We start from the raw sequence: 12489 nt of genomic DNA, 5'->3' as shown, positions 1-12489 counted from the left end.
CCTATCCCAGGCTCTGTAATGGGATTCTACAGCTATTTATGTGGGTGACACAGCAATTCTGCATGCAAAAAAATTACAGCTCTGTGCCTGAGGCTATTGCTGGATTTTACTGCAGTATTGTAGATAGTTCTAGCGAGGATTAAAGTTTTTTATAAGCCATTCATTTTGTATAAGGAATGATGCACATGCATATACCATTTTAATGGTATCTTGAGTGGCTATATATAGTGTTCATTTAAAAAAAAAAATGTTGACCTAGTCAGGTGCAGGGCTATTTTTGGGCAGGAACGCACAGGAACGGAGTTCCGGCTGGCTCCTGAGTTGGCCACGCCCAGCAGGATCTCATTCGCATAATAGGCCACACCCAACAGCAGGAACTCATTAGGATTGGCTACCTTAGGGGTGTGTGGCCTAACATGCAAAGGCGTTCCTGCTACAAAAAAGCCCTGTGTTTTGACAACAAACAAGGTAAACAGAATAACAAGCAAAAGGTGGGTGTGGCTGGATGACCACACTTCTGGCAACACGGGGCTGCGGCCTAATATGCTAATGAGCTGTGGGGTCAGGGGTATGGCCTAATATGTTAATGAGTTCCTGCTGTTCCTGCTGGGCTTTTTCTACAAAAAGAGCCCTGGCAGATGTGTTGATGAAATGGACCACAAACTTAAAAAAAAAAAGTAACAACTTCAAGTCAATTTAATTTGTCAGTTGATTTGCTGTTCCTTCAGTTTTTTTGGACAACTGATAGGTAGGTAAACTCAGAGAGGGGTAGGAAAAAAAGACTTGGCTAGATGTGATAGCTCCTAACATTGGCTGCTCACTGATTGGGCGAGGCAGTGAGCAGCACAACATCGCACTGCTGTGTTTATTTAGACCCTACAAGGAATGGAAGGGAGAAAAGAGCGAAGAGAGGGGGTGGCAGTTCCATATTGTTGGTAGTATTTATTTATGCTTGAGCAGATTTAGTGTGCTGAACTGAGCACAGTTCAGTTGGGTTCAATATTCAATGCCGTTGGAACCAACGCCATAGTTAAGGTGGTCACAAACAAATTCCACCAAGGGAAGACCATCTACAATTCACACTATTCAAAATTATGTATTATATTCATTGAAATACAAAGAAAGGTTAGTGGTCACAACCCAATAGAGTATGTAAACATAGATACAACAGTTTGCTCATAACAAACCAGGGGTCATCGTAGAAAAAGAGATACAGGAGCTCTTTAGCATAACTCATTAGCATAACGTTTGCATATGCCACACCCCCTGCCATCACCGGAAGTGTGTCAGAAGGCAACACCCACCACTCAGGCTCCAGTGGACTGTTTTGGATTGCTAGCTATGGGGGGGACGGGACGTGCAGATCTGTCCTCACTTGTACCTGAATAAAACTTGGTCTTAAAGGTCACATTGGACTGTTTTGGATTGCTAACTATGGGGGGGGGATGCGCAGATCTGCCCTCACAGAGGAGGGAGAGCTTGTACTTGAAGACAGGAGGGGGGGGCTCTGCAACTTACCTGGCTGCTTCTTGCTCTTCGTGGCCCAACTGAGGGCTTCTGGGAGCAGGGGGAGGGGCTTGTTGCATGTGCCCACCCCCTGGGCTCCTTACTGCCGGAACTCCGCTCCTGTGTGCTCCCACAGGAAATTACCCCTGGTTTAAATAAGAAACATATTCAAGACCAACCATAGGCTCTTCTGTAATTCCATACATAAGTAGTGTCCATAGACCTCCAAACAGAAAGTAACTGTAACAGAAGACTCCCGCTGTGGAAAGAATAACAGCCGAAGGCCTCTCCCAGGTATAAATCAAGCGTTTCAATGATCTTCAACAGCTTCCAAAATAACATAGACACAGCTCAAAAGCTTCAATGGAATCCCAGGGTTCTAGTTAAAGTGGGTCAGTGGGTGCAACCTGTCATTTGGAAACTTATTTATTAAAATATTTATACCACACCTTTTCATGTGGCTCAAGGTGACTCTGCTCTTTCTAAGAACTTTGTTAAAACAGGCTTTTAAAAATTTTAAAAATGCAAGCATCTTTTTTAGAATAGGGAAGAAAAAAAACAGCAACAGGTTCTGTTTCAACTTCACCCACATCTGGCCATCCCACTTTCCCCCTCATTCTTCTCATGCTTAAAACATCCAGAAACAAATTCTTCGTTATATACTATGAGCAAACAAGGACTAACTTCTGAACTTTGAGGAGATCACTGAGTTTCCATTCGTTAGTTTGAAGCCTCACCCAGATATATGGAGGAAAGTAGCTGCATCTTGGTTTAGATGAATTAAGAACATTATGGACCGAGGCTTCTGAAATAAAGTCTGAATAAGATCAAAAGCAATAGCAATGCTATCACCGCTGAACTGGAGATGACTTCATTAAGAATCTTGCATCCGCAGTGCAAGGCAAATAGCTTCAAGTGGCAAGAATGTAATGCAAAATTTTTAAAAAAGCTTGAGTAAGCAGCAAACATATTGATCCTAATAAACAAACTTCTCTGTTATCTGACAGCAAGGGGAAGTCTGGTGACTCGGCCAGTGCTGATGCGGGGGGAAAAGGTTGGTCTAATAAAGTAACTTTCAATAAAAACAACTTTATAGGTGACCTCTAGTCTGAAAGACTTCAGGCTGTGGGGAGAAGTAGATTCTGGCTTAGCTGCTGTCAAATGTTTCAAAGTAAAACATTCTCAGCATCTTGTAGACCTACGTGAGTACCAGGCTGTAGTCTGCTTTGGAAACTGCCAGCATTTTTTATCGAATTAAAGTGAAAGAAGAGTGATTGAATAATTTGTGTCCTATTATTTCTCCAGGGACCTGTAAGGTAGATCAGGATGTGGTCCAAGGTCATCCAACAAGCTTCAGAGCTGAGAAGGAATTTTAGTTGGGTTTTTCACATGCGTCTCTAACATCCTAGCTACTGAGCCACTCTGGTGCTATGTTCACGGCAGTTTCATAGATTCTGACAGCTGGAAGGAATTCCCATGGGCCATTCCATTGTTTGTTGTATACTCGAAGGTAAAGGTAAAGGTTTCCCTTGCTCAAAAGCCAGTTGAATCTGACTCTAGGGATGCAGTGCTCATCTCCGTTTCCAAGCCAAAGAGCCAGCGCTGTCCGAAGACATTTCCATGGTCATGTGGCCGGCATGACTAGATGCCGAGGTGCACGGAACGCTGTTCCCTTCCCACCGAAGCGGTACCTATTTATCTACTTGCAATTTCTTGCTTTCCAACTGCTAGGTTGGCAGGAGCTGGAACCAGAGACAGGAGCTCACTCCGTCATGCGGCACTTGGGTCTCGAACTGCTGAACTACCGACCTTCCAGTCTACTTGAGCTGCCGCAGCGAACCCAAATCTTCTTTTAACTGTTCCGGCAGCGGACATGGCAGGAAAGAGAATGGAGTGGAAAGGAAGCATTGTGCAAGAGAGATAGCTTTTAACAGTAAGGGGATGAGACATAACTTTGAGTAGCTGCAAGCAATGTTCCCTCTAAGCTGTGGAGTCTTGTGAGCAAAAATTCTCCTTTGTGAGCTCCTGGCATTAAAGTTGTGAGCGAGCAATTTGGCTACTGCATAAATTAGTTTGCTCCGGAGCCATCCTTCCTGAGCTAAGACGAAAATGTGTGAGCCGGAGGCTAAAAAACTGTGAGCTAGCTCACACTAACTCAGCTTAGAGGGAACACTGGCTGCAAGGTGTAGTGTCACTTGGGGCGGGAGGACTGATGCTGCTTTAAAGGCCAGTTCTCTGTAGGAACAATAACTTAGTTGCACTTGCAAAAGAGATTCCCAAAGCACCATCAGCTCCCATATAGTATCCTGACAAGGAAACAGACCCCCATAGAAGTCTGTCCCTGAAACTTCCCACTGCTTGTGTAAGTGGGAGCTCTGAAACGGAATCAATGGGATTTTTAAAATGGTGGGATAGCTTATTTTGAAGTCAAAGAAAAACTGCTGTTTTGGGGTGCAAATGGAAGTCAGCATAAGGGCAACCATCCATCCAAAGTTTTTCCCGCAGGGCTCCTTCATTCTGCAGGCCGCCTTTCCTTCTTGTATCTGGGCTCTGTTTCCTTTGCATTCTGGTATGTTCATTTATCCTAACCGTTCCTTCCCATGATTGTATTTTCTTTGTGCTTGTGAAACTTTAAAGAGAGTGTGAAAGATGGTAATTTATGTGAAAAATCATTTTCTCCCAGATTAATAGCCATTACACTTGACTCTTATCGCAGTGTCATTAGCTAGAATCCTTTCTGGAGTGAGGGAATAATAGAAATCACTTCTCCAGCTGCCTTTTGTGATATACTGCAGTATATCATGGGTCATGCTGGTTCATGGGAAATACATTGAGGGCTGCTGTTTGAAGCTGCTGCAGGTGTTAATCTGCTCCAAAGAACAACATTGTCTCTTTATATGTCTTCCAGAAGCCTTTTACGGTCTCAGTGGTACTATAAGGTCTCATCAAGGTCATTCATATTCTGTCATAACGAGATTCGGGTCATCATTAAGATTGATAGAATTATGTTGCATGCAGGATAGTTTATTCTGTTCTCAAATGACAGTCTACACTTCCTGACACTTAACAATGATTCAAATTCTCATATACTGTCCATGGAACTATAATTGAGAATGCTGTTGCCACAATACCACAGTTTGCTTTGTTAAATTAAGGTGGAACTAAATCTTTAGCCGTCCTTATACTACATCTGCTAAATAATACTAGCAGTTCGAAAGCAAGAAATTGCAAGTAGATAAATAGGGACCACTTTGGTGGGAAGGTAACAGCGTTCCGTGCGCCTTGGTGTTTAGTCATGCCGGCCACATGACCACGGAAATGTCTTCGGACAGCGCTGGCTCTTCGGCTTTGAAACGGAGATGAGCCCCGCAACCCTAGAGTCGGATTCAACTGGCTTTCGAGCAAGGGAACCATACCTTTACCTTTACCTATCTCTGCAGTAGGAACAGGACAGAAGATTGGGGGGATATCTCTGCCAGCCATGTAACATCTTAGGTGAGCTTGTATTTTCCTTTCCTGTTCCAGGGTATAAAGTTTGGGTGCAGTCAGAGGTGCCATCTTATTCTTGGATGATCCAGCTGCCCAAGATGTAGCTTGTTGTTTTGTTTGTTTTCTACTGTTGTTTTAAGCCACTTTAGGCCCCATCAGGCACAAAATAAGGGTATCTCTCTATATAATAATTCTGTTTTGGTCATGGACCCTCCTGAACATTCCACACACTCCCAAATCAGTTGGGTCCCTGATCTGTCACTCAGAAGCTGTCCCTATCCACTGGCTGCGTTACCTGAGTCTCGCCTCCAATATTCTAAACAGTTTGCTGTTCCTCTCCCCCCAATAGCCAGTCAGAACACAGAGGTCATTTGCATATATGGCCTGATTGGCCTTTGCCTCTAACATTCTAAACAGTTTGTTGTTGCTGTTGGGAGTCATTGAATGTGTCCTGAGGTAAAATACATATCCCAATTTTCCCTTAAATGGTCACTGGAGTTGCCAAAATACATATCCCAATCTTCCCTTAAATGGTCACTGGAGTTGCCAGTCTCCCTGTGGGGCCTGGAGATCTCCTAGAAATTACCATGTTCCCCAGCCACAGTACATCATTTCCCCTACAGAAAATTTCCCAGCTGTTACAATGGCTGCTTTGGGCAGTGGACTCTATGGGATTATACCCTGCTGATGTCCCTCCGCACCCCAAATCCTGCCCTCCCCAGGCTCTACCCCTCAAATCTACAGGTATTTCCCAACCCAGAGTTGGCAACCCTGTAACTGGCTATGGAACTGCTTTCCAGACCCTTGGAACCCAGAAGACATGGCATAGGAGGGGGTGCTTTTCTACCTTAGCTGCCACTGCATAAACCCAAATCAACATAAGTCAGGGGTGGAGGAAACCATACCTGATATCATGAGGCTGTCCTCCCATACTACCCACTTGGGACAGCAAAATAACTTGAGACAGCCCTGCCTTACAGCTAAGCAGAAGGAAAGAAACATGGCTTGCCTCCCTCTATTTTCTCCTTCCCTCAGCCGCCCCACCAGCCACAGCTGGGACACTCACCTGGAGCTTCCTTCTAGAACTCGTTGTATTTCTTCCCACAACGGGCCTTACTCCTAGTATATAATGAAACAAATAAGATGGGGTACTGGTTGGCAGACACTGGCAGGGCTGCCAGGATCCCTTTACTCCTTAGGAGTTCCCAAGGGCTACTCACAGCTTTCTGTACATGAATCATGGTGCTGGTATGGCTGTTTGTCTTTACTGCTCTCGGCTTACTTCATCAAGGAAGCAGTTCCTCTCCAAAACTGACATATCATGATCGCTAATGCTAAAAGTGCCTTCTTGCCTATGTCACCTGTTGTCTAATCAAGAAGTATAGGTTGCCCCTGGGACTGACCTTGGAGCCAACTCAAATAGAAATAAGCAGTGGCTCAGGGTGGCTAACAACAAGTTTAAAAATTGGGTACAATAAAAACAATATTACATATATAATAAAATTTGGTGCTACAAAAATCTACATAGAATTTACAAAAAATATAGCAACCCACATTTGCAGCCAGGGTTCTTGATAGCGAGAGCGCCAGGAGAAATATTTCCGCAGCACAGTCGGGCAACATCTACTCCCCAAGGTATGGTAGATGGATGCTATCACCGCGGTGGTGGTATAGCGGTGGTGGCGGCTCCTACCCAAAGGCCTGGTGGAAGAGCTCCGTCTTACAGGCCCTGCAGAACTGTATAAGCTCATGACCTTCACTCCTGTATACATTTCCTTCAACCAGTATACCAGGTTGTTGTCACATGCCTTAGTTTATAATAATAATAATAATAATAATAATAATTAACAACAACAATAAAAGGGCTGTTCTTTTTGACTTCATATTTGTGTGATTTTTTTTATTTGCCTCGTTCCTAGTTTTTTAAAAAAAGGTTAAGGTAAAGGTTCCCTTGCTCGAAAGCCAGTTGAGTCCGACTCTAGGGTTGCGGTGCTCATCTCCATTTCAAAGCTGAATAGCCAGCGCTGTCTGAAGACATTTCCGTGGTCATGTGGCCAACATGACTAAACACCAAGGCGCACGGAACGCTGTGACCTTCCCACCGAAGTGGTACCTATTTATCTACTTGCAATTTCTTGCTTTCGAACTGCTAGGTTGGCAGGAGCTGAAACTAGATACGGGAGCTCACTCCGTCATGCGGCAACTCGGGTCTTGAACTGCTGACCTACTGACCTTCCACAGCCTGCAGTTCAGCGTCTTAACCACTTGAGCCATCGCAGCTCCTATTAAAAGGTTACTTTTTCTAAAATGTTAAATTCCACACACCTTTTAACTTAGGTGACAACATCTGGATAACCCTTGTTTTCCATGTAGTGTGAAACAAGTATTTACAGCTGTCAAGATACTGAGTGAATTCGTAGATCCAGGTAGTCAGCTGCGTTGGTCTGAAGACCAACAAAGGTATCCCTAATAATAGCACTTCTGATATTTCCAGTAATTTATAGGTATACACTTTTTGAAAGATGTTAACTACTCTAGCCATATATTCTCTGCTCCATGCTTTTGAGACTGAGCAGGCTAGGACATCTAAATCAGTGTTTCCATCGGTCACAGATGGCAAATCCTGAAGCAGCTGCTACAACTTTTTGCCCTTCTGTTGCTGTGTCCCTTTCTCCCTGAGCACGTTTCCCTCAGCTAGTAACGAATATCAGTCCACCATTCCCATCTTACATGTGACTGGTGCAGACCCAGGTTTAGATACATGACACGTGTTCTTTGAGCACCCCTTTGTGTTCCAGATGCTGAACTATCCATGCGGAAGAAAGATTTGTGGTGCAATCTCAATGGTATAAATCTCCAACAAAAGTAATGGGTAATGCCGACACATGTGGCTTAATCCTAAATCAACAGTCTTCTGAAAGCAGTAAAGAGAAATTAGGGCTTGCATGTCAAATACTATATATTTTTATGAAATTGATCAGGATAGGTATTCGCTGCGTTCCCCTGCATAGATTTGTACATATACTGATAAAAGGATCAGTGCTGAAGCTGGTAAAATGGGGCATGGAAAATAGCCAGTGTAAAGCCACCTCACATGAAGTCAGACCATTGGCCTTCTAAGTTCGATATTGTCTATTCCAGTTTGGTGTAGTGGTTAAGTGTGCAGACTCTACTCTGGGAGAACCGGGTTTGATTCCCCACTCCTCCACTTGCACCTGGCTGGATGACCTTGGGCAAGCTGTAGTTCTGATAAGAGCTGTTCTTGAAAAAGAGCAGTTTTTTGTCAAGAGCTCTCTCAGCCCCACCTACCTCACAGGGTGTCTGTTGCGGGGAGGGGAAGGGAAAGGCGTTTGTAAGCCGCTCTGAGACACCTTTGGGTAGTGAAGGGCGGGATATAAATCCAATCCCTTCCAGTTTGGTGTAGTGGTTAAGTGCGCGGACTCTAATCTGGGAGAACCGGGTTTGATTCCCCACTCCTCCACTTGCACCTGGCTGGATGACCTTGGGCAAGCTATAATTCTGGCACAGCTGTTCTTGAAAAAGAGCAGTGTCTGTCAAGAGCTCTCTCAGCCCCACCTACCTCACAGGGTGTCTGTTGTGGGGAGGGGAAGGGAAAGGAGTTTGTAAGCCGCTCTGAGACTCCTTTGGGTAGTGAAGGGCGGGGTATAAATCCAAGCTCTTCTTCTTCTTCTACCTCACAGGGTGTCTGTTGTGGGGAGAGGAAGGGAAAGGAGCTTGTAAGCCGCTCTGAGACTCCTTTGGGTAGTGAAGGGCGGGGTATAAATCCAATCTCCTCTTCTTCTCTTCTTTTCAGGCTGGTGGCAACCCTCCAGAATCCTCCTAGGGTCATCTACTACCTGATCCTTTTAACTGGAGAAGCCAGGTACTGAACCTGGGATCTTTTGCTTGCAAAGCCCGTGTTCTGCCACTGAACCACAGATGCACCTGAAGGATTTTAGGTTTTTAATTTGTTAAAATTCTCTTGGTTGAACTCCACTGGCTTTGGGGAACACCTGGGTGGAATTCATTGGCTGAACCTATAATCAGGGCTAATTATTTTATGACAGTAAGGGAATATGAACAGACCTTTATCCAAGACTAAAGACATTTGTCAGATTAATATAAAAACATTGAGCCAAATCTGTAGTTTTGGATCCTTCATATCCTTTAGACCAAGGCTATTCTCCCTTCAGTGGGACTGTTGCATTCCTAGTTGGTAGTTTAATGAAATGAATAGAAAAGCAGTGGTTTCCTGTTAATCAAAACAACTGTAACCCTGACACCGGACCCTTGTGATTATTTTAGTGCCTATGAATGGTTGTTGTTCAGTCGCACAGTTGAGTCCGACTCTTCGCGACCCCATGGACCAGATCACGCCAGGCCTTCCTGTCTTCCGCCGTCCTCTGAAGTTTGCTCAATTTCATGTTCGTTGCATCTATGACACTGTCTAACCATCTCATCCTTCGCCATCCCCATCTTCTTTGACCTTCAATCTTTCCCAATGAATGGTTAGTGTCAGGAAAATACAAGTTGCATTCAATTATTTCAAAATTCAGAGGCTTTTATCCATTTTCTGCAAAGCTCGTTGTCATGGCAGCTAAAGGAGGATCCCCCCCCCACACCAAATAAGTTGAGCATGATAAGGGAAACAGACTTTGAAAATGATCCCAGAGACAGGGAATCTTGGGTGAGTAGAGCTTGGATGGAATAGATGAGTGAAATCTGGAACATTGCTTCTTTTGGGAGGCATCTACTTGCACTGAAGCTAGGAATCTTCCATTAAAAAAAAATGTCTCCTCCTTTAAGTAAAAACTTTCATCTCACAAATAAAAGTTTGTGTGTGTGTTTTTTTTAAAGGGGGTTATTCAGGGTAAAGCAGGGTATCTACTGGCTGCACCCTGGCTATGGCCTCGCTTTGTGTGTTGGCATTCTCAACGGGCTTGCATTCTGGAGATAAGAAATGGGACGTTATCGATTGTAAAAAGTATGAGCAGCATTTTTAAACTCCCCAGATCAGCTAAAATGGCAATGGTGTAGCTGGTGACAGATTGGTGAAGATGGGAACTGTTGCACACATTCAGCTTCGGATATCAGTCTTTATTTAACAATAGAAAAAGGCAGAAAAGGTGTATACTTCTATTACTCTTTTTTTTTTTTTAGAATGAGGCTTTTAAGAGGCACTGTATGTTGTGGTATTACATTAGATAACCCTTTTACTGTTGATCCTGTTGTCTTTGCACTTCATGTCCATTTCATTCTGTCACGGTCTCAATTCATATACATCCTCATATTCATCGGCAGTTTTGGAAGTTTTGCAGAAAGCTGACAGATCTGTGACGCTCCCTGATTCAATGGTGAATTGGTAATCCTTGAAGGAGCTCCACACTGCTCCAACTACAAGAATGGCCTTGACAAGCAATCTATATGTTTTATTCTCTGAATTTTCAATGCTTATTTTGGGCACCATAAAACATCCTGTATTCTGAAGTTGTTTTGCTCTCGCCCCTTTTTTAAGGGTCATGGGAAGTGGTCTCCTGTTGTAACGCAGAGAAACTAGAAATGCCATAGAAGTAAGAAAAGCCGAATTCACATTCTCAACCAAAAAGCCAGATTTTTATTATTAAGGGAGAAAGGAGAGAGAGACAGACCTACAGAACTCTAGGTGTTTAGCTTCCATTTGTTATATTTATTAGTGCTGTGAAGACTGATGACATGAGTTTATCAAGGTTGGGGTGGGGGCTCCATTCATTATGCACTCATGAATTTTACAATTTTGGAAGCAAAGCAAGAGCAAGTTTTCACTCTTACATTTCTGCTGGGAGTCTTCTATTTATTCATGATTTCAGAAATGTGTCTGGGAACCTCTGATTGTTTCCGAAAACCGTTCTGATTTACTATACAGCAGGCATTGAAACCATGATACAAAATTTATTTCATGCTAGAATTGTTTTGCATAACATTGTGCATGCATTTTACTCAGAAGTACTAAATTGCATACAATGCCATTGTCTTGTTTCTTAAACTTTGAGACCAGTTTATATTTGAGTAGTTTCCTGATTCTGCAGTTTCCTCTACTGCAAGTCTCAGCTGCTTTTTTTTTTAAACCCACCTTTTTGTTAAATTCATTACTGATTACTTAATATGAACAATTTGTCATGAAAGGTCTTCACATTGGAGCTATACACCAATAAAGTACAACATAACCAGAGCTGGAAAATAAATCTAAACCAGCTGTTACCATCAGGTCCAAGAGTGGTCCCATGTTTCACAAGCATGCCAACAAAAACAGACAAGAAAATAAGGCTGTTTGTACATTTTACACAGTTCTAGTTGAATGCAAAGTTCTTGATTTTCATGTCAGTGTGATGAATTTATGAAGGCATGGTCAATATGACCTGCCTGATTGTACTTTAAAAACCATTAATTCTTTTTTACCCTCTTGTATACAAAAAGAAGCAATCAATAGCAAAGGAATGTACGTTTTTAGAACATTTACATTTTGGCTACTACAATGTATGTAAAAGTAAAGAGCTTTGAAAGAAAATAGATCACTTTGCCTTTCCCCCCCTCCCTTTAAAGTTACTCATACAATTGCAGAGGTTTTTTTTTTCATGCAATTCATGCTATGGAACAGCAAAAAAATATCCTACCATTTGTTACATTTTGGCCATAGAAAAAGCCTGCATCTCTATTTATAACTCTGAAACCACACAGAATCATCCTGCAAATTTGCATGGAGTGAGATTACTTTGTCCAAATGAGGAGGTCTTCTATGCCCGCACAGTTCCACCCAGACGTCATTGTCCATCTCCTTCTCTCCATGTCAAGTCACTTTGACTGCCTCTGTTGGCATATATTTAGCAATGACAGGCCTTTCTTTGCAAAGATCTGCATGTAAAGAATATAATCAATACTTGAGCTTCTCTCCTGCGTTTTTCAAATCAAGCTGGGTGTTTTAAAGGAAGGAGGACTAAGGTAGAAAGAGCTACATGCAGCGGCAGCCAGTTTTTTTTCCTCCACCACCAGGGCTTTCTCCCATGCAGTCAGCCAGCCAGCTAGAGACCTCACTACAGTGTGTCTGAGTATTGCTTTCAACTTAGAATAGGTGCCCATGCAAAGTTTCATCCTACTGCACATGTTTTGCTCAAGCTTCTGCAGGGTTCCTATGGCTCAAAATTATCCTGAGAAAAGCAAAATCTTCAGTCGTTGGCAAGGTTCAACATCGGACGAAATGCCTAACCCTTTCCATAAAAGCTAGTGGATCCACCATTAGCCAGGAAACGGTTGTACCAGCATGATGCACCATTAGAGTAAACTACATGGTGCATCTACCTTATTGTCTTATGTACCAATATCATGCATTGTTATGGCCCACCAAAGCTACTAATGCCCACCTATAATCATTTCAGCTCTAAACAAAGAACATTATCAATGTAAGTCTTACTAGCGCCAGTACTAACACCATCCCCATGAGATGCTACCAAGAGACATGAC

The 12489-nt window shown here is 43.1% G+C and overlaps 1 protein-coding gene across 1 annotated transcript in view; it reads right to left on the bottom strand.

Annotated features, from left to right (window-relative positions):
* Positions 1-11840: 11840 nt before the first annotated feature.
* Positions 11841-12489, bottom strand: part of LOC107113582 (potassium voltage-gated channel subfamily C member 1-like) — a 35651-nt gene continuing 35002 nt past the window's right edge. The window contains exon 6 of the mRNA XM_015414930.1: positions 11841-11883. The gene's annotated coding sequence lies outside the window, so the exon portion shown is untranslated. The remainder of the gene's footprint in view (positions 11884-12489) is intronic.

Source organism: Gekko japonicus, unplaced genomic scaffold (genome assembly GCF_001447785.1).
Source record: "Gekko japonicus isolate JY-2015 unplaced genomic scaffold, Gekko_japonicus_V1.1 scaffold3117, whole genome shotgun sequence".
Taxonomy (NCBI): Eukaryota; Metazoa; Chordata; class Lepidosauria; order Squamata; family Gekkonidae; genus Gekko; species Gekko japonicus.
Note: the sequence above shows the minus strand (reverse complement) of the source record. Positions and strands in the feature narration are given on the sequence as shown.